General features: G+C 41.2%; 1 protein-coding gene across 1 annotated transcript in view; it reads right to left on the bottom strand.

Moving 5' to 3' along the window:
- Positions 1-18,770, bottom strand: part of KIF13A (kinesin family member 13A) — a 169,549-nt gene extending 150,779 nt beyond the window's left edge. The window contains exon 1 of the mRNA XM_063451688.1: positions 18,717-18,770. The gene's annotated coding sequence lies outside the window, so the exon portion shown is untranslated. The remainder of the gene's footprint in view (positions 1-18,716) is intronic.
- Between the last annotated feature and the right edge of the window lie 3,239 nt (positions 18,771-22,009).

Below are 22,009 nucleotides of genomic sequence, written 5' to 3'. Positions count from 1 at the left end.
GGAAGTTTTACCTCCACATTACCCATACAAATCCTTCAAACAGTGAGCAGTAAGGTATGAGCAGCTACCAAAATAATAGTGGGGTAAGCAGCTAAGAGCTTGGTCTGTGGAAGCTGGCCATAAAATGCTTGTCAATAAGTCCTACAGCAGAAAATGAGCATGTGGCAAGATGAAACAAGTGACTTCACACTTAAAACTTCAGAAACTACCCTTTCTTTCTAATAAATGACATCTAAGCATGAGTGTCTATACTGATCATGCTTTTGACTCCTGCAGATACGCATGTTCCCAGAAGAAGTACATTCAAACAGCTAAGAGTGCTCAACTATGAATGAGTTTGGATGCTTGTAATTAGCCTATAGGATTTGGCGTATACCGTGTTTCCCCGAAAATACACCCTACCCCGAAAATAAGCCCTAGCTGAATTTTCGGGGTGGGCTGCAATATAAGCCCTACCCCGAAAATAAGACCTAGGCATTGCACCTTTGCGGCCCAGCGGGACTTCCTTCTTCTATGAGGAGGAGGAGGAGGAGCGTTGCGGGCCGCGGCATCGCGCAACGTGATGACGACGCGCGCAGCGCCATCAGTCTGCCTTCACGGATCTTCAGCGGAAGGATCCATTTCCGGGCGGTGAGGCACCCAGTGGTCGGACTCGGCGGGCAAGGAAGGCATCTTTGAAATGTGAGTAGATATTTTATGTCTATTTTATGGGACTGAATTAATTAAAGGGGGCGGTGAATTAATTAAAGGGGGGGTGAATTAATTAAAGGGGGCGGTGAATTAATTAAAGGGGGGGTGAATTAATTAAAGGGGGCGGTGAATTAATTAAAGGGGGGGTGAATTAATTAAGGGGGGGGCTGGATTAATTAAAGGGGGTGGATTTATTAAAGGGGGGTGGATTTATTAAAGGGGGGTGGATTAATTAAAGGGGGGCTGGATTAATTAGAGGGGGGCTGGATTAATTAGAGGAGGGGTGGATTTATTAAAGGGGGGTGGATTTATTAAAGGGGGTGGATTTATTAAAGGGGGGTGGATAAATTAAAGGGGGGTGGATTTATTAAAGGGGGGTGGATTAATTAAAGGGGGGGTGGATTTATTAAAGGGGGGTGGATTAATTAAAGGGGGTGGATTAATTAGAGGGGTGGATTAGAGGGGTGGATTAATTAGAGGGGGTGGATTAATTAGAGGGGGTGGATTAATTAAGGGGGGGTGGATTAATTAGAGGGGGTGGATTAATTAGAGGGGGTGGATTAATTAAAGAGGGGGTGGATTAATTAAAGGGGTGGTGGATTAATTAGAGGGGGGGTGGATTAATTAGAGGGGGTGGATTTATTAAAGGGGGTGGATTTATTAAAGGGGGTGGATTAATTAGAGGGGGTGGATTAATTAGAGGGGGTGGATTAATTAGAGGGGGTGGATTTATTAAAGGGGGGTGGATTAATTAGAGGGGGTGGATTAATTAGAGGGGTGGTGAATTTATTAAAGGAGGGTGGATTAATTAGAGGGGGTGGATTAATTAGAGGGGGTGGATTAATTAGAGGGGGTGGATTAATTAAAGGGGGGGGTGGATTAATTAAAGGGGGGGTTCAATGTACATACCGGTACCGTAAATAAATAAGCCCTACCCTGAAAATAAGCCCTAGTGTGTTTTTTGTGACTAAAATTAATATAAGACCCGGTCTTATTTTCGAGGAAACACGGTAGTATATATAAAAATACAGCTTAATACAATATCTCCTTTGTTTGTAAAGAACCCTGTTTCTTTGCCACCATCAAATTCTAGACTCCCACCTGGCCTTTCACAAACATATTTCTAAAAATGTCCTTTCGAACATTAAAGAAAATACTGAGTAGTCCTCTGCTGAACTTAGGAATTTGAGCTAGCAATAATAATAGTTTTTTTGGAAGGTGAACTGCCACACACCTGCAGGGTAACCCAATCCAGCAAATCATGTGATACTGTTCTTAATGATTGCTTCTCAGCTTCCAAGTTGTAGGACTTTGCCAATAGCTGGTATCTATCCATCCACCCTCCCATCCAATTCTTTCTTTTACTTATACAACAAAGGAGAACATACCTACGTTTCAATATTATACTTATATACAAGATGGAATTTTCATTCATCGTCTGTCTCAGAAGCCAAACAAGAAATGCAAAGCTTATAGGAGGTTGTGTTGCAATAAGCCATTGGGAGTGATGTCCTTGTTTTTGTTTAGTCAAACTATTTTTGAGGTGTTTGACAAGAAAGGATAGAAGAACCGTCTGGCGATAAGGATAGTTACATAAAATTATTGTACATGACACAGATTAATGAACTGAACACAAGGCCATCATTTTGCTGTATAACATCAGGAATCGCAGGTACTTCAACTGTACCACAACCTGAACCAACAAAGCTCCTGTGGTTGAAAACCCTTCCAGCAGTCCTTTATTTATTTATTTATTGAAAAAGGAGCAGAAAGGATGCCGTCTCGGTTTACCTCCCCAACTCCAATAAAGTATGCCAGTTGGGATATATTCTGTGTGTCCCTGGACATCTTTTTCCTTCATCTGATATGTTTAAATGGATTGGTAGTCTCCCTGGTCCGTAAGGCACCAGGGTGTCAACACTTTCTTTCATGTGTGTGCATCCCTGCTTTGAGTTGTTGATGTTTACCTCCCCCACGGTGTCATATTCTAGCCCTGAGATTAGACACAAATCCTTTACACCTGCAAAGGATAACTCAAGTTTCCTGTTAATCTAGCCCGAACTAATCAATCTGTCTGGGATTTAGGAAACAGATCAATTCGTTTGTGCGTAGATTAACAAGAATTATAATTTGTAAGTCGCAGGTGAAAAGAATGTCAGTCTATTGGAAATAGCATCTGGAAAAAGAACACTGTGGGACACGTGTATAATTACACTGCAGTTTATTACCCCTAATAACTCACAAAAATACAAATGTATTATACTAATATAATTAGTATACTAATAATAACATCATTTGCTATGTGAGAAATTCGTACATATTTTAAAGCCATATGGGGAACAGATGTCAATAAATGAATATTTTATTAACTGCATCCAAATTAATCCTGTGACATTTTGTTAAGTTATTCACTATCTGGGGTTCAGCAATGACTTGCACTATGTTAAACTGCTGGCCTATCATTCAGAGAAGCGGTGGAATTGCTATCACAAATACAATTTCTTACAATCCTGCGTTACTTCCTCTGTGTCTGTTTAAAAGCTTGACCCTAGTTTTCAGGCAATTTCCTTCTCAACCCTGAATGCTATAAAGCAGCAGGAAAATAAATCTAACCTCATATGGGCTACACATTCTATGAAATCACACAAAATCATAATCAGGGTTGAGAAACAATATATTCAGTAACAGAAAACAATTTCTGGGTGTTTTTCTTTTCCTTCTCATGTGCAAGTATTTTTTTGATAAGGGATATGAGTCATACCTAAATTCCAGAGGAAATCAAGTAATAGGTAAATGCATTAATTCCAAGATGTACTACTATACAAAAAAAGAAGAAATAAATATACAGCAAAAGGTACTTAACTTCCAATGAGATGTAGCTTCCCAGGTGGTACTACCAAATCACCACCCTTTTAACATGCAAACAAAAACGATATTTGGGAGTCTAAAATCATCATCTAAAAAAGAATAAATAAACCAAACATAGTGTAATACAATTGGATACCATGTATCTGCGCTTTTTAAAAATGCGCTCACAGTGTGTTGAGGAAAATGCGCCTTGGGGTGCCTCCCCTGGTGTAGACTGGGGGGCTATCACCTTCTTTAGGTTCCTCCAGGTGCAGGACTGGTCCACAATAAATTTCAGAGAGTCAGGAAATTCAGCTTAGTGAAAAGTTTATTTGGTACAAAAATAACAATAAAAACAATATAAAATAGCTGTCCGACATTAATTTTGCACCAAATAAATTTTTCACAGAGCTGATTTTCCTGACTCTCTGAAATTTAAGCGGTCGTCCAAAATGAACTATGGATCAAGTGTGTCCCTAACTATCCAGTTATAAAGTTCCATTGTGCCTTCCAATTTTCAATTTGATATCATGTGTTCCATATTGTCCAGTGATAAAGTGACAGAGGTTTCTAAGATTAATATGACCCACATGAAAATTACACACCAGGAAGATTTCCACCCAGACTGGCAAGCCCAATTAAAGGATATCCATGCACCTATTATTGTTATAGTCCTTGCTCACAGTTCTACAGACACTCCTCACTTACCGACCAGGTTCCATTCCTATGACCCAGTCGTAGAATGATTTAGTCGGTAAGTGAGGAGTTAAAGGGATTCCCTGCTCTAGTGCGTCGTCTATGTTCGGGGAAACTTTCCCCGAACATAGACGAAGGCACCAGAGCAGGGAACCCCTCTAATCTATGTTCGGGGAAATCTGGTGCGCTTTTCAAAGTGAGAAACCAGGGAGCAGATCCAAGCCTAGCCCCATTTATAACTGTGGTAATTGTCATTTGAACATGACAATTCACTGTGCCATGTTGCATTGGAAGACACTGGAGATAGCACGGACATCAACAATCGGTTCCTTGACATAATAAAAAAAAGTAAGTTATATGTTTTCATTTTCCATGACAGGCCTTATAAACTATTTACAAGATACCCACTCGACACAATACAAAATATTTACAACGTCACGCATTAATGGAAGACAAATATATACAAACAACAGTGCAGCAGAATTATATAGTAAGCAGTCACTAAGGCTCAGCATTTCTGACATAATTCTCCTTTTGTGTGAGCAGAAGGAATGATACAAGTGGAAACATTTTATGAATGCAACAGACCAAAAAAAAAAAAAAAAGGATTTGATTTCCTGACCTTTATTAACCTTTTCACTACTAAAGTAGGGTACATTTATTATTATTATTATCAGGGCCGGTGCTTGGATTTTTAGGTACATAGGCGAAGATGCATTTTTCCGCCCTCCCCCCCCCCCCCAAAAAAAACATCTTCACCTATGTGCCTCTTAACCAGCCCCTAATGGTCCCTTCCCTGTCCCTTAGTGTTCTTCTCCCCTCCCCCCTCTTTTCCCTGTCTCTTGGTGTTTCTCTCCCATTCCCTCCCTGTCCCTTGGTGCACCCCACACTCCTTTAGTGGTCACACTCCCCTTCCTGGTGTGTCAGTGTGTACAGAGTGTAGCGGAGCGGAGCGCGGTACAGGAGCTTCAGTTTTCTGTACCCGGCCGAACTGACAGGGAGTGCTCTCTCTGTGAGCACCTCCTGTCAGTCTGGCCAGGTACAGGAAACTGAAGCTCCTGTACCGCGCTCCGCTCCGCTACACTCTGTACACACTGACAGTCACACACTCAATGACAAACACACAGACGTCACTGACCGACACAGACTCATTGACAGACACACTGATAGTCACACACAGACTCAATGACAAACATACTCTCACTGATTTGACAGACACACACTCATACACTGACAAACACACTCATCATACACTGACAAACACACTCATCATACACTGACAAACACACTCATCATACTCTGACAGACTCTGTCACTCGCAGGCGCACACGCTGTCACTCGCAGGCGCACACGCTGTCACTCGCAGGCGCACACGCTGTCACTCACACACAGACACATACACACACAGACACATACACACACAGACACAGACACACACAGACACAGACACATACACACAGACACAGACACATACACACAGACACATACACACAGACACAGACACATACACACAGACACACAGACACTCACTAATTATTTTACAAATAAATATTTTCCACCCAGCCTCCCTACCTGGAGAGCTGGTGTGGATGATGAATCCTTCCCTGGGGTCCAGCTGCTGGGCGGCGTGCGGCTGTGCTGTAATCAGACGCGGCAAGGGAGCTCTAACCTCTCTGCTCTGCTCCCTCGCGCGCTGTCTGCTGATACCGCGGGAGCCGGAATATGACGTCATATTCCGGCTCCCGCGGTATCAGCAGACAGGCAGCGTGCGAGGGAGCAGAGCAGAGAGGTTAGAGCTCCCTCGCCGCGTCTGATTACAGCACAGCCGCACGCCGCACCGGGGGCCAAGATGGTGGCCGGCAGGAGGGAGAGCTTCCCTCCTGCCGGTCACTGAAATCTTGCGCCCCCAGAGCCCGTGCGCCCTAAGGCGGCCGCCTGTGCCGCCTTATGGACGCGCCGGCCCTGATTATTATTGCCATTTATATAGCGCCAACAGATTCCGTAGTGCTTTACAATATTATGAGAGGGAGATTTAACTATAAATAGGACAATTACAAAGAACTTACGGGAACAATAGGTTGAAGAGGACCCTGCTCAATTGAGCTTACAGTCTATAGGAGGTGGGGTGTAAAACACATTAGGACAGGAATTTGCAGTCAAATAAGGTGGGTTGCCCTTTAGCAGAGAGCAAGAGACAGGTATGTGAGGTAGAGGTTAGTCTGGGAGGCCATGGGTTTTAAGGCACTTCTTAATAGATGCAAGACTAGGGAGAGTCTGATGGAGGTAGGCAGGCTATTCCATAGGAAGGGAGCCGCCCGCGAGAAGTCCTGCAAGCGTGAGTTGGCCGTACGGGTGCGGACAACGGACAGGAGGTGGTCACGGGCAGAGCAGAGAGACCGAGAAGGGACATACCTATGGATCTGTGAGGAGATATAAAAGGGGCTAGAGTTGTTCAGTGCTTTATAGGTGTGAGTTAGTACCTTGAATTGACTCCTATAGCATACAGGAAGCAAATGTAAGGACTGACAGAGGGGTGAGGTGTGAGAGAAACGACTAGAGAGGAAAATCAGTCTGGCAGCAGCGTTCATTACGGACTGTAGAGGTGCAGTACGGCTTTTGTGAAGACCAATCAGGAGAGGGTTACAATAATCCATGCGGGAAATTACTAGAGCATGGACAAGCTCCTTGGTAGCATCTGGTGCAAGAAAGGGGCGGATGCGGGCTATGTTTTTAAAATGGAATCTACAGGATTTGGCAACATGCTGGATGTGAGGCTCAAAGGTGAGGCCAGAATCAAGTATGACGCCAAGACAGCGCGCTTGCAAGGATGGACTGATGTGGGTACCACAAACTTGAAGGGAGAGTTCCTATCTCTATCCATGAGGCTCAGCACGGTCAAACCCATACTGCGAACCCTTTGACTGCCACTAATCCACATGTTGCTTATTCATTGTTTTAATGTACCAGAATTAATATGTAAACTTTCTAACTTATTATATTACGTACCAGATGTATTTTACATTGTGAAAACACCAATAAAATACAAATTAAAAAAAAAAAACTTGAAGGGAGAGCGAAAGAGGAGGATCAGTATTCGAAGGAGGAAAGACAAGGAGCTCAGTTTTAGAGAGATTGAGTTTCAGAAAGTGGGAGGACATCCAGCCATAGATGGAAGAAAGGCAAGCAGTGACACGTTGCAGGGCGGCAGGGGAGAGGTCCGAGGAGGAGAGATATAACTGGGTGTCATCAGCGTACAGGTGGTAGCGGAATCCAAAAGAGGTAATAAGTTTTCCAAGAGAGGCAGTATAAAGAGGAAATAGAAGGGGACCAAGGACAGAGACTTGGGGGACTCCAACCGAGACAGGACGAGGGGAGGAGGTATCATTAGAAAAAGAGACACTGAATGAGCATTGGGAGAGATAAGAGAAAAACCATGAGGGGACAGAGTCACAGAGACCAAGTGATTGAAGAGTTTGAAGAAGGAGAGAATGATCAATGGTGTCAAAGGCCACTGAGAGGTCAAGAAGAATTAGTATGGAGTAGTGGCCTTTGGATTTAGCTGCGATTAGGTCGTTAGTAACTTTGATAAGTGCAGTCTCAGTAGAGTGGAGAGGGCGGAAACCAGATTGAAGAGGGTCAAGGAGAGAGTTGTAATTGAGGAAATGAGACACACGGGTAAAGACAAGTCTTCCCAGAAGCTTTGAGGAAAAAGGGAGCAGGGATATGGGACGATAGTTAGAGGGGGGGGGACGGGTCGAGGGATGTTTTTTTTAGTATAGGTACTACAGTGGCAGTTTAAGGTCAGCAGGGACAATGCCAGAAGAGAGAGAGCAGTTGAAGATGTGAGTTAAGGAAGGCACGAGACAAGTGGAGATCTAATAAGGTGAGATGGGACAGGATCGAGTGGGCAAGTGGTGGTGCGAGAGGAACAGAGAAGAGCAGCCACCTCTTGGTCAGTAGCCGGGGAGAATGTCTGAAGGGTAGGAAAGGCATGATCTATGTGTGGTTGAGGAACAGAATGGCAAGGAGGGGAGAATTATTTCCTTAGCTTTTCAATCTTGTCAGTAAAGTAACATGCAAAGTTATCAGCAGTAAGGTTAGTTTGGTGGGTGGCCACAGCAGGGCGAAGAAGAGAATTAAAGGTGTCAAAGAGACGTCTGGGATTGCGACTTTTCCAATTGAATCAAAACAAAATGCTTAAAAAGAAATAACAGCAATGTGTAAGTTAGGATACACTTAGTTATGCTGAGTGGTTTTTAATGCATTCGTTTTTATTTATTTATTTTAGTAATAAATACTTTTGCTCCTTTTATGCCTCTCCATTCCATCCTGCAGTGTAATTGTATCAATTACACTGGAGTTTTGTACAGCTGTTAGTCTTGGCAACTGTTCTACTATTCCTGTAGGTAGAGCTTGCAATAAATGCTGCAAATGGTACAGCAAAAGCATGGACGTCAAATTTATGTATTCATTTTAATTTTCCATATAAAGTGACACTATAGTAGCTATATAGTTGCTTTATGTAGCTATTTGGTGTACAGATCATGCCCCTGAGGTCTCACTGCTCAATTCTCTGCAATTTATGAGTTCAATCACTTGTGCTTCTGTTTATCACCTGAAGAACGTTCTATGCCGTCCTTAAGGAGCCACTCATAAACGCCGGCAGGCCGCATAGAATGTCCTCGACATCCACCTGACTTACCCGATCACCGCCGTTCCCCCACTGCCGGTAAGTGGGGGACTGCCTGACAACCCAGAGAGCCCCCCCAGCAAACTAGGTGCCTGCGGGCCATGTGATCGCTCTGAAAGAGCGGTCACATAGCCGCAATAGGCGTCCATAGTGCGGCCTGAGGGGGATTGCCTGTGCTGTCAGGCAGATATACAGTTGCAAGAAAAAGTATGTGAACCCTTTGGAATGATTTGGATTTCTGCACAAATTGTGTTCTGCATAAAATGCATAAAATGTGATCTGATCATCATCTAAGTCACAACAATAGACAATCACAGTCTGTTTAAACTAATAACAAATTGAACACACCATGTAAACATTCACAGTTCAGGTGGAAAAAGTATGTGAACCCTTGGATTTAATAACTGGTTGAACCTCCTTTGGCAGCAATAACTTAAACCAAACGTTTCCTGTAGTTGCAGATCAGACGTGCACAACGGTCAGGAGTAATTCTTGACCATTCCTCTTTACAGAACTGTTTCAGTTCCGCAATATTCTTGGGATGTCTGGTGTGAATCGCTTTCTTGAGGTCATGCCACAGCATCTCAATCGGGTTGAGGTCAGGACTCTGACTGGGCCACTTCAGAAGGCGTATTTTCTTCTGCTTAAGCCATTCTGTTGTTGATTTACTTCTATGCTTTGGGTCATTGTCCTGTTGCAACACCCATCTTCTGTTGAGCTTCAGCTGGTAGACAGATGGCCTTAAGTTCTCCTGCAAAATGTCTTGATAAACTTGGGAATTCATTTTTCCTTCAATGATAGCAAGCAAAGCAGCCCCAAACCATGATGCCCCCACCACCATACTTCACAGTTGGGATGAGGTTTTGATGTTGGTGTGCTGTGCCTCTTTTTCGCCACACATAGTGTTGTGTGTTTCTTCGAAACAACTCAACTTTGGTTTCATCTGTCCACAGAATATTTTGCCAGTACTGCTGTGGAACATCCAGGTGCTCTTGTGCAAACTGTAAACATGCAGCAATGTTTTGTTTGGACAGCAGTGGCTTCCTCTGTGGTATCCTGCCATGAAATCCATTCTTGTTTAGTGTTTTACGTATTGTAGATTCGCTAACAGGGATGTTAGCATTTGCCAGTGACTTTTGTAAGTCTTTAGCTGACACTCTAGGATTCTTCTTCACCTCATTGAGCAGTCTGCGCTGTGCTCTTGCAGTCATCTTTACAGGACGGCCACTCCTAGGGAGAGTAACAGCAGTGCTGAACTTTCTCCATTTATAGACAATTTGTCTTACCGTGGACTGATGAACAGCAAGGCTTTTGGAGATACTTTTATAACCCTTTCCAGCTTTATGCAAGTCAACAATTCTTAATCTTAGGTCTCCTGAGAGCTCTTTTGTGCGAGGCATCATTCACATCAGGCAATGCTTCTTGTGAAAAGCAAACCCAGAACTGGTGTGTGTTTTTATAGGGCAGGTCAGCTGTAACCAAGACCTCCAATCTCATCTCATTGATTGGACTCCAGTTGGCTGACATCTAACTCCAATTAGCTCTTGGAGATGTCATTAGTCTAGGGGTTCACATACTTTTTCCACCTGCACTGTGAATGTTTACATGGTGTGTTCAATAAAAACATGGCAACATTTCATTCTTTGTCACATACTTTTTCTTGCAACTATAAATATATCCATATACAAATATAAGTTTGTATTCCAATATTGTTGAATGGGTAAGGCAGTGACTGAGTGACAGGCAACAGAGGGTTGTAATCAATGGAGTATATTCAATGCTTGGGCTTGTCACCAGTGGGGTACCTCAGGGATCTGTACTTGGACCCATTCTCTTTAACATTTTTATTAGTGATATTGCAGAAGGTCTTGATGGTAAGGTATGTCTTTTTGCTGATGATACTAAGATATGTAACAGGGTTGATGTTCCAGGAGGGATAAGCCAAATGGCAAAAGAATTAGGTAAACTAGAAAAATGGTCAGAGTTGTGGCAACTGACATTTAATGTGGATAAGTGCAAGATAATGCATGTTGGGCGAAAAAACCTAAGGGCAGAGTATAGAATATTTGATAAGCTCAACATCTGAGGAAAGGGATTTAGGAGTAATTATTTCAGATGACTTAAAGGTAGACAGACAATGTAATAGAGCAGTAGGAAATGCTAGCAGAATGCTTGGTTGTATAGGGAGAGGTATTAGTAGAAAGAGGGAAGTGCTCATGCCATTGTACAGAACACTGGTGAGACCTCACTTGGAGTATTGTACCCAGTACTGGAAGCTGTATCTCCAGAAGGATATTGATACTTTGGAAAGAGTTCAGAGAAGGGCTACTAAACTGGTTCATGGATTGCAGGATAAAACTTACCAGGAAAGGTTGAAGGACCACTATAGGCACCCAGACCACTTCAGCTTGATGAAGTGGTCTGGGTGCCAGGTCCAGCTAGGTTTAACCCTTTTTGCAGAAAACATAGCAGTTTCAAAGAAACTGCTATGTTTACCTATGGGTTAATCCAGCCTCTAGTGGCTGTCTCATTGACAGCCGCTAGAGGCGCTTCCGCGCTTCTCACTGTGATTTTCACATTGAGAAGACGCCAGCGTCCATAGGAAAGCATTGATAAAGCTTTACTATGAGACTGGCTGAATGCGCGCGCGGCTCTTGCCGCGCATGCGCATTCAGCAGATGACGGAAGAAGAGGGATAAGAGTCCCAGCGGCGAGGGAGCACGGCACTGGAAAAAAGGTAAGGGATTAACCCCTTCCTCCTCCTTCAGCGCCATGGGAGTGGGACCCTGAGGGTGGGGGCACCCTCAGGGCACTATAGTGCCAGGAAAACTATAGTGGAAACTATAGTGGTCCTTTAAAGGATCTTAACATGTATAGCTTGGAGGAAAGACGAGACAGGGGGGATATGAGAGAAACATTTAAATACATAAAGGGAATCAACACAGTAAAGGAGGAAACTATATTTAAAAGAAGAAAAACTACCACAACAAGAGGACATTGTCTTAAATTAGAGGGGCAAAGGTTTAAAAAGAATTTCAGGAAGTATTACTTTACAGAGAGGGTAGTGGATGCATGGCATAGCCTTCCAGCTGAAGTGGTAGAGATTAACACAGTAAGGGAGTTTAAGCATGTGTGGGATAGCCATGAGACAAATTAAAGTAGTTCGAAAATTGGGCAGGCTAGATGGGCTGAATGGTTCCTATCTGCCGTCACATTCTATGTTTCTATGTTTACACGTACTACCAAAAAAAACTGGACATACCCCATATTAAATACTTTGAGTTGTCTACTTTTGCAAACGGTATGCCATCATAGGGGTATTTCTCATTCCTGGGCTACGATACAGTCTCAAAGGCAACATAACCAGCAAATTTCAATGTGTATAAACAGAACATGAAATGTGCTATATTTGACCCTGTAACTTTCCAAAACACCATAAAATCTGTACATGGGGGGTACTGTTGTACTCGTGAGACTTTGCTGAATACAAATATGTGCATTTTATTGCAGTAATAGCTAACAGTATTATGACGTTCAACATAACAAATGGGTTAATTCCAACTTTAAAATAGTAGCCTTACCTGCACCTCTGAATACAGGACAAGAGATTAAACATTTAAATAAAGACATGGTATGCCCAGTTTATGTAAACTGTATAAACTGTAAAACGGCTTTGTATTGTATTAGTATTTTGTTTTTTAATAAACTCTAAAAGCAATGTACATTTCCCCTAGTCTTTTTAAATCCTGCTAATTTCCCAAGTCCAACAGAAAAAAGCTCTTTAAATTCTTGATAAATATTAACATAGTGGGACAGAACTGTGTTTATTCTCCTAATAACTTCTAAAATAAAGTAATACTTTGTTATGCCAGGATTATGTACTGTATCTTTTGATTATAATGTGTCCTTGTTTAGCACAGGGTGTGGGGTCTACATTTTTGCCCCCCAAGGTGGAAACACAAGGATCAAGGACTAGAATAAACTTGTTTGGTGGTAAAATTGAAGAGACATTAATATTTAATTTTCACCTACCACACACATCTTATTAATGACATACTGTTTACCTCTTTATCGCTCTTTCATTTGCTTTCCCTAGATTTGTCCATGAGAACTTTCTGAATCATAGGATCTTGATCAAGTTGGTTCATTAAAGTGTGAATTGTTGGAAATTCAAAGTGAATTTAAAATTTAACTCCAAAATACCCATATGCAATCATAGCCGACTTGAAGATTTTTTCCATTTTGGTTATTTTGGAGCAAAATTTGAAATCCACATTGAGGTTTTGGCAATTCACGCCAAAACAACGTTAGCTTATTGCAGCAGTTTTGGTGTATAGAACATGGTCCTGCAGTCTCACTTCTCATTTCTCCACCATTTAGGTTTTACTTTACTTTGTTTATGCAGCCCTAGTCACATCTCCCCTGCATGTGACCTACGCAGTCTCCCTACACATTCCTGCAAAGAAAGATATACTGTTTAAACTTCCTTTACTGCACAATCTGTTTAATTTAGAATGTATTATCTCCTTCTGTTAATAGCCTGCTAGAGCATACAGGATTCTCCCATGTGAGATTAAATTTAAATTAACAGAGTAGGAGATAAAAACTTCTAAAGTAAGTAAGATCTGAAACCTAGGGCCGAATTTACATGTAAGATGCATGTAGGCAAAAAAACAACCAGTGGTTCCTCCTCCCCAAAACCACTTTATTAACGGGACACTACAGGCCTAAAAGCATCTAAAAACATGCATATTTTTGCTCTGCTTGTAATGTATTATGTTTGAATCTGAGTATAGTGAGTGTGAGCAGCTGTGTAACTTTATGCAGGGTTAAATAAAACGTTAGAAGTGGTTAGGGTTAAGGGAGTTTAATGACAGAATTACATTATATAGGGTGTTTAGTGTTAAGATTAACATCTTAAAAGATGTCAACATTCAGACGTCTTCATTTGGCACCTTACCCATCCCCATTATATCCGTTAACACATAACCCACTTTTTCAAATAAGCGCACCACGTTGGACGAAACAGCTAACCAAGACAACCTCCTACCTCTCATTGCAAGACGTTACCCAAGGTAATACGATTAGAGACATAACAGACCTACTCCCTGACTCCACTCTTACAAGCACTCATCACCTGTTTCACAACCAGATTTGCCACTTTATCCGTAAACTCTCTTTACTCCCGAGAGGAGCGAGAGACACTACATAATTTGAACAACTATGCCAATCCCATCCACTAAAGAAAAAAACACTATCGACAATGTATAAACTCTTACAAACAGATCATACACAGTCTCTCCCAACCTTCACACACAAATGGTCATCAAAATTACCGGTATCGCTTACCACGTCCCAATGGCAACAGATTATCAATAGGGCACACACTACATCATCTTAGCCAGATGCACAAGAATTTCAAAGACGAATGCTGGCGTTGCAAGCATCCAAATGCACACTCCTCACACATGTGGTGGTCCTGCTCGACCATTTCCAAATATTGGAAGCGCATCCACACTCTCCCACAAAATATAACGGACATACAATACCCATTTGCCCCAGAATATATGCTATTCCTTTTGTCCCCTCCAAAAAGCTCAAAAAAACAAAACTTCACTCTACTCACGCACTTACTAATAGCAGCCAACCTCCTGATTCCTATTCATTGGAAACAGGCCCTGCCCCCCCCCCCCCCCCATCAGAGAATGGATCCAAAAAGTAGAGAATATCAGGCAGATGGAAGAGATTACCTCCTCCAAATCAAAGACATTGCTGACCCACACGCTTATATGGCGACAATGGGCTGCATTCTTGGCGGACAAAGACATCTCTTAGACACAGCTACACTCATGTAGATCCCACAGATGGCTATCCCAACAACACATACACCGCCCACATCGTTAGGGTCGCTAGTAACGGTACGAAAGACTATGACCAGCTAACTGTTATCGGTATCTGACAGGTATGTGTTCTTCACTCAATATGTAGTATTTATCAACTTTTCCAGGTACTCTAGTCTTAGTATGGACAAAGATAACCAGACAGTCAATCACCCGCTACCTTACATCGATTACTAATCACTGTCACTAATGTTTCTACCTCTCAATGTAACGGTACTGAGATACTTGATGTTCTGTACAGTCACTAGTTGGCAGCTCTGAAATATTTTGTATACCACTCTTGCCTATCCGACTGATCAATCCAAATGTATTAATCTGTTTGTACTGTATTACACCTTTATACTTAATAAAGATCATTTTAAAACCAAAAAAAAAAAAAGATGTCAACATTATAGTATAAAGGCTATTTAGGATTATTGAGTCTAGGGTTAGAGTGGGGTTAAATTCAATATTGTAGTTAAACACGGGATTAAGGTGCTGGAGTTTGAAGTATTATTTACAAAGTACTTTCCCCTTTTATGTCTTCTGTAGACCAGTCAGATTGATGATATCAGAGCTGCAGGAGCTGTTATGCAGTGTGTATTACTAAGTTTCCCCTGCTCCTCCTGTAAGGCATTTCCTGCGTGAGAGGCTGTTAGTGGGCAGATGAACAGTGATCCCTTCCATGTACTTTCTGGCCCCATACATAGACATTGGAGTAGTTGGGACAATACTGAGTTTTACACCCTCTATCACTGTTCCTGCAGCTCTGCTAATAAAGGGACAGTTAATAGCAACTTGACAGAGTGCTGCCGGGCATGGGCGTCTTGACTGGCTGAAAGCGGTCAGTTGAAGCTCTCAGCCAATCACCGGCGGCCCTGCCCTTTGGCACTCTGCACTTCCTGAACCAGTGATTCAGAAGCCGGATGCTGTCTGGGGTACCTGAGGCTTGGCGCCGGAGGCTTACTTTGGGGTTCAAGAATAGTTTAATCCCTTAAGGTAAGAGTGCATCTAGGGGCATTCTGGCAGCTTAACAACTTCACTGCCCAAGGCTCCTAGTATTTATCTCTCCCCACCAGCTACCAGCCTGTTTAAGCTCAAAAAGGCCCATTATAAGTGCTGAAAACAGGCACCTTCGAGTGGTCAGACGCCTACTCTGTCTAATGGGAAATTCGGCCCTGCTGATTTTTTTTTTTTTTTTATGTTGGCAGTGTGAGTCACAGCTAGGGGAGGTGTGGCTAGAGCTGCATAAACAGAAATAAAAGTGATTTAACTCCCAAACTGCAGACAATTGAGCAGTGAGAATGCAGGGAATGATCTATACACAAAAACTGCTTCATTAAGCTAAAGTTGTTTTGGTGACTATAGTGTCCCTTTAAAGTACTCACCCTTAGATTGCACGTTGCAAGCGTTCTACATGACGTTATAACCACACCTGGCAGATAGCGGATACTGACATTCTTCAATACACTATTTCATTACTGGGCCATGATAAAATAATCTGTACAGTCAGAACTAATAAATTACAGGCAAGCTGATCTGAACCCCCGAAGGACCTGCCGTAAAAAAGTCCAAATATGAGAATATTTTTAGTTCAAATTCCTTCAACCTTGCAATTATAGATCCACCTGATAAAGGTGCACATTGTACTGCACCAAAAGGCGCGTTGGGCGTTTTGTTTGGAGTGTGTTTAGGGCACTTATCAATATGCACTGTAGGATGTCAATCTGATTTATAGCCATGCCTCACTCTCACTAGTTTTTTTTTTTTTAAATTTGGTTCTTCACTCCTTTATTCTTTCACTCCTCTACCTATCCAGTCAGTTTAACAGGGAGAGAGGCTTTACTACACTTTACTGTCTTATGCTCGACCTATTTCCTATATCACTTTCCTGTACATTGTAATTTAAATTTTTTTTTTATATATATATTTTAGGTTGCAGCTGAATATACTATAGTACTCTATTATCCAATCTATGTTTATTCATGCTTCACTTGGATAGTACTATGGTCCAACCTTGAGTCAATCTCTGTTACTTAACACTTAGACCATGGTTTAACCCCTTGTCTACCTGGGTACACTGGTATACTTTTCCAGTTCACTATTTACCTACCAAGGGCTAAGAGAGGTACTATTAACTTGCTGCTTTATACGGACAGAGCTATGGTTTAATCTCTAGTTAATCCATGTTTTTTAACACTAATACTATGGTATAACCAAGGGGTTTATTTTCCAGTGCACTACTTACCTACAAAGGATTATCAAAAGTGCTACAGTGCTACAAATAAGCCTGATTAATAAAGCTTGTATATTAATATTTTAAGCACCTGTCTGGATAATCCAATGGTTATCAATTATCTATACTAGTATATTTAACTTGCACTGGGGGTATATGTGGTTTGTGTATTGGTGCATGAAGAGTGGACTATGATCCCATTTACCTCAGGATACTGATAACATTTTTCCAGTTTTTACCTCATCCACTTTATAGGAGATTAGGAGAATATTTCCTGTGTTGTTATTATTAGGGCTAAGCCCTTTTGACACTACTGGAGTGTCTACATTGGTGTATAGATCCCAAGAAGCAAACTCTTGGGTATCTTTTTATTAGCTGTATAGATCCATAAATAAATATATGCATATAGGAAAATGCTAAAATTTGTGGAAGTATGAACTGAATATTTAAAATTCAAGTTTGTCCTGGAGAGCATTTAAAGGACTATATATTCATACACAAACAGATGCAAGATAGATGCAAAAAAAAAAATACAGAATACATGGTAATGTTCTCTTTTGAACCTGTCATGCTAGGGTTACCAACTAATAACAGCTCACAAGGCATTAAAATATATAATTTAACACAGATTCAGCACTGACATCATGAAATGTTGTCCTTGGTTCCTGGCAGCTGTGACATGGACATTTTTTTCCCATTATTTAATTATGTTAATAGGTGCACAATGGACAATGTTGCATGACTTCAGCACAGGAATACCCTGATGCAGTAGTATACTCTGGCTCATTCTACTGAAAAACCACTTTCCAAAGTAATGGCTATAAACTCTTTAGAAAATTTCAAGACTACACTTGAAATATCAGCCAATTTAATAGTTTAGTTCTTTAACCCCTTAAGGACCAAACTTCTGGAATAAAAGGGAATCATGACGTGTCACACAAGTCATGTGTCCTTAAGGGGTTAAACATCAAGGCAGCCATTAAAAATTGAATTGGAACATAATAATTCTGGGGCAATATCCTCAATCCACAGCAATCAAAAGGAACAGTCCATTGGCTTCCATGGTTACACTGCCAGGTTCTACATATGGGTTTTTTGCAACATCTTTTTAATTTTATTATATGTTTTATATTAAACCCATACATGGTTTGATGGTTGACAACCAAAGCAAATGCTATATTACAATCAATCTATAAACTGCACCCAAATTTGGGGTCCCATGTGTCAGTCTCAGGTTTCTTTTCTGGTGTCTCATTACTGGGACTCCAAAGACAGTCCCCAAAATGGGCAAAATGAGTGCACATCCACTCAAAGAAATGGGAAGCAGTGGGTGATGGGAGAAGAAAATGAGGCAGTGGCTGATGGGAGAGGAATGGGAAGCAGTGGCTGATTGGAGAAGAAAGGAGTAGTAGTTCCTAATTGGTGGTTGGTGGGATAAAGAAGAGAAAGTAGTGCCTCGTGAGTGAAGAAGGGGTATGGAGTTAATTGGGTAAAGAAAGGTAATGGAGACTAGAATCTGAAAAAATAAATTGACAGAAAGGGAACAAAAGATGAGGTGCAGTTACAGTATGTGGCTAATTAGACGGTAATATCTGGTCCTGTACATGTTCATTTTTTTCCAGATACCAGTGATTTAAAAAAGCTGAGACAAATAGAGTTTGAAGAAAAAACAACTTACTTTTGGTGGTTTTCTAAAAGACGATACATGATGAACAGCAAAATGATTACATGAACCATCAGGAACAGAGGAAAAAAGATTGAGAAAAAACAGTCAGTATTACGCACTGCAAAATTTACATATCTGTATTTTTCGTTTGCAACATAATACAGTTATAATATACAGCTATACAGAAATAAGGTATACAAATTATACCAAACAAGTGGAGCGCTCTAAACAGTAGAGGGGTTTACTCACCCCTTTGGTACAGTGACAGTCTTGAAAAACTTGAATGTACATATAAAAGGAAACAAAAACAAGAAAAACAAAAATATAGTGCAGATGTTCCAAAAATGGATAATTGGTAGTAAGTAATGACTGAAACCACTCACATGGACAGGAGCCTATATGGTATTGGCTCCGTAAAAGGATCCTTTATGCTTTTAGGGCAGCAACACACCCCTTTATCCCAGGTAGTGTCCCTCCAGGAGTATACAACGAGAAGAAAAGCAGAAAAACAACTGTGTAGAATTGCACATACTATAATGGTATTTTGAAATATAAATAGTTGTGCTCACCTTCTGCAGAGCCCTGAAATCCCGGCTCTGAGGTTGATAAACAATGTGCTACTTTAGAGGGGGAATAGCACTCTCCCCAATGGAGTTCCTGATGGCTAGAAAGGACTTTGGACTAAAGTATAAAATAGTAAATAACATTTATTGTTAATACATTAAAAACAAAATAAATGGGTACTTATAAAGTAAAAAGATCCAATAAAAGTCCAATAAAAAGTCCAGAATAATCAGCTAAACGCGTTTCACTCTATGAGCTGCAGCTCATAGAGTGAAACGCGTTTAGCTGATTATTCTGGACTTTTTATTGGACTTTTATTGGATCTTTTTACTTTATAAGTACCCATTTATTTTGTTTTTAATGTATTAACAATAAATGTTATTTACTATTTTATACTTTAGTCCAAAGTCCTTTCTAGCCATCAGGAACTCCATTGGGGAGAGTGCTATTCCCCCTCTAAAGTAGCACATTGTTTATCAACCTCAGAGCCGGGATTTCAGGGCTCTGCAGAAGGTGAGCACAACTATTTATATTTCAAAATACCATTATAGTATGTGCAATTCTACACAGTTGTTTTTCTGCTTTTCTTCTCGTTGTATACTCCTGGAGGGACACTACCTGGGATAAAGGGGTGTGTTGCTGCCCTAAAAGCATAAAGGATCCTTTTACGGAGCCAATACCATATAGGCTCCTGTCCATGTGAGTGGTTTCAGTCATTACTTACTACCAATTATCCATTTTTGGAACATCTGCACTATATTTTTGTTTTTCTTGTTTTTGTTTCCTTTTATATGTACATTCAAGTTTTTCAAGACTGTCACTGTACCAAAGGGGTGAGTAAACCCCTCTACTGTTTAGAGCGCTCCACTTGTTTAGTATAATTTGTATACCTTATTTCTGTATATTTGTTTTTTATTGTGGGTAAGGGGTATTCCACTTTTAGTGTTGAGCAGCTTTTAAATTTTGGGCACTGTAAAGAAACACTTTCTATCTCTTTATTGAGGTAGTTTTCTCTATTGATTATAATATACAGCTGTTTTAAAGAGTTAAACCATTTCAACATTGGTTAATCAATGAATCCAATCTGATCTGACATACGTTATATACTACTAAATCACTTTCTCCTTACATAGTTGTTTTCAGGGTTCCCTTGGAAGAGCCGAGTTTCGGCGAAACGCGCGTCGGGACGTTAACTTACTAGCTAGTGGGTGGTGGAGTTTTGACAGGGGATAGACATTAATTATTAGACTAAAGCTCTCCAGTTAAACTACCTAGCTTAGATGATTTCTAGATGTGATATTAGATATTAGCCGGCTGAGAGTTCGTCCGTCAACGTTTTTTTACCGCTGTGAGTTCAGACTCGATTGCCTTACAGGTGGCTTAGAGAGTTGGGAGTTGGAGGGTCTACTATGTGAAATTTTAGACTAAACCTGAAGTAGGGTCTTTCTACTATTTACCCTGTACTATACCCACGGATGTTGCCACCAGATAAGGGCAACTAAGTCTATCTATATTAACTTAGATGGGCTTTACATGTCAGCCTTTAGTTCTTTTACTGATTTTCGTTTTTTGATATTATTTTAATCTTTCTATTAAAAGTTATATTTTATCACAGTCAACATGTATTTCTTAGGGATGCTATTTTTGCACTAGCTCCAGCTGGGGAGGTTTGTATGAGATAATTTCTTTTTGACTCTCTCCCTCCTACTTGGATTACTAGTATATTTCTTCTTTTTCCCTTGTTTTCAGGGTTATTCACTAAAGTGCGAATTTCTGAAGATTTGAATTGAATTTTGAAAGCTGAATTTTGAAAGCTAGGCCAGAATAGCTAAATTAGAAACATTCCCCCATGTCAATTAGGTTTTTAGTTTTGCGCGTTTGGCCTTAAATCTGAAATCCACTTTGAATTCCCTGAGAATTTATTGCAAAACTAGTGGCGAGGCAATCTACAAAATTAAAAAGGGAAATGGAAAACATAAAATATTAAAGGACCACTATAGTGCCAGGAAAACAAACTCCTGGCACTATAGTGCCCCCACCCTCAGGGTCCCACTCCCGCCGGGCTGAAGTTGGAGGAAGGGGTTAAACACTTACCTTTCTCCAGCGCCGGGCTCCCTAGGCTCTGGGGACTCTCCTCCTCCTTCCAACGTCATCGGCTGAATGCGCATGCATGGCAAGAACCGCGCGCGCATTCAGTCAGTCCATAGGAAAGCATTTTCAATGCTTTCCTATGGACGCTGGCATCTTCTCACTGTGAAAATGACAGTAAGAAGCGCGGAAGCGCCTCTAGCAGCTGTCAATGACACAGCCACTAGAGGCTGGATTAACCCTAATGTAAACATAGCAGTTTCTCTGAAACTGCTATGTTTACAGCAGGCAGGGTTAACCCTAGAAGGACCTGGCACCCAGACCACTTCATTGAGCTGAAGTGGTCTGGGTGCCTATAGTGGTCCTTTAAGAAGTGCTAGAAAAACTACATTTGATTCTCTTAGAAAAAAGGCGACTCAGAGGGGATATGATGCCAATATACAAATACTTATAGGGTCAGTACAAACCGCTATGGGCTAACCTGTTCATTAGCAGGATTCTACAACAGACAAGGGATCACCAATTGAGACTGGAAGAAATGTGTATTTCCTTAGAGCACAGGAAAAGGTTATTTACAGTAAAAACAATAAAGATGTGGAATTCTCAACCTAAACAGGTTGTCTTATAGTTTTAAAATAAAGATCTGGATGCTT

Source organism: Pelobates fuscus, chromosome 4, assembly GCF_036172605.1.
Source record: "Pelobates fuscus isolate aPelFus1 chromosome 4, aPelFus1.pri, whole genome shotgun sequence".
NCBI classification, from domain to species: Eukaryota; Metazoa; Chordata; class Amphibia; order Anura; family Pelobatidae; genus Pelobates; species Pelobates fuscus.
Note: the sequence above shows the minus strand (reverse complement) of the source record. Positions and strands in the feature narration are given on the sequence as shown.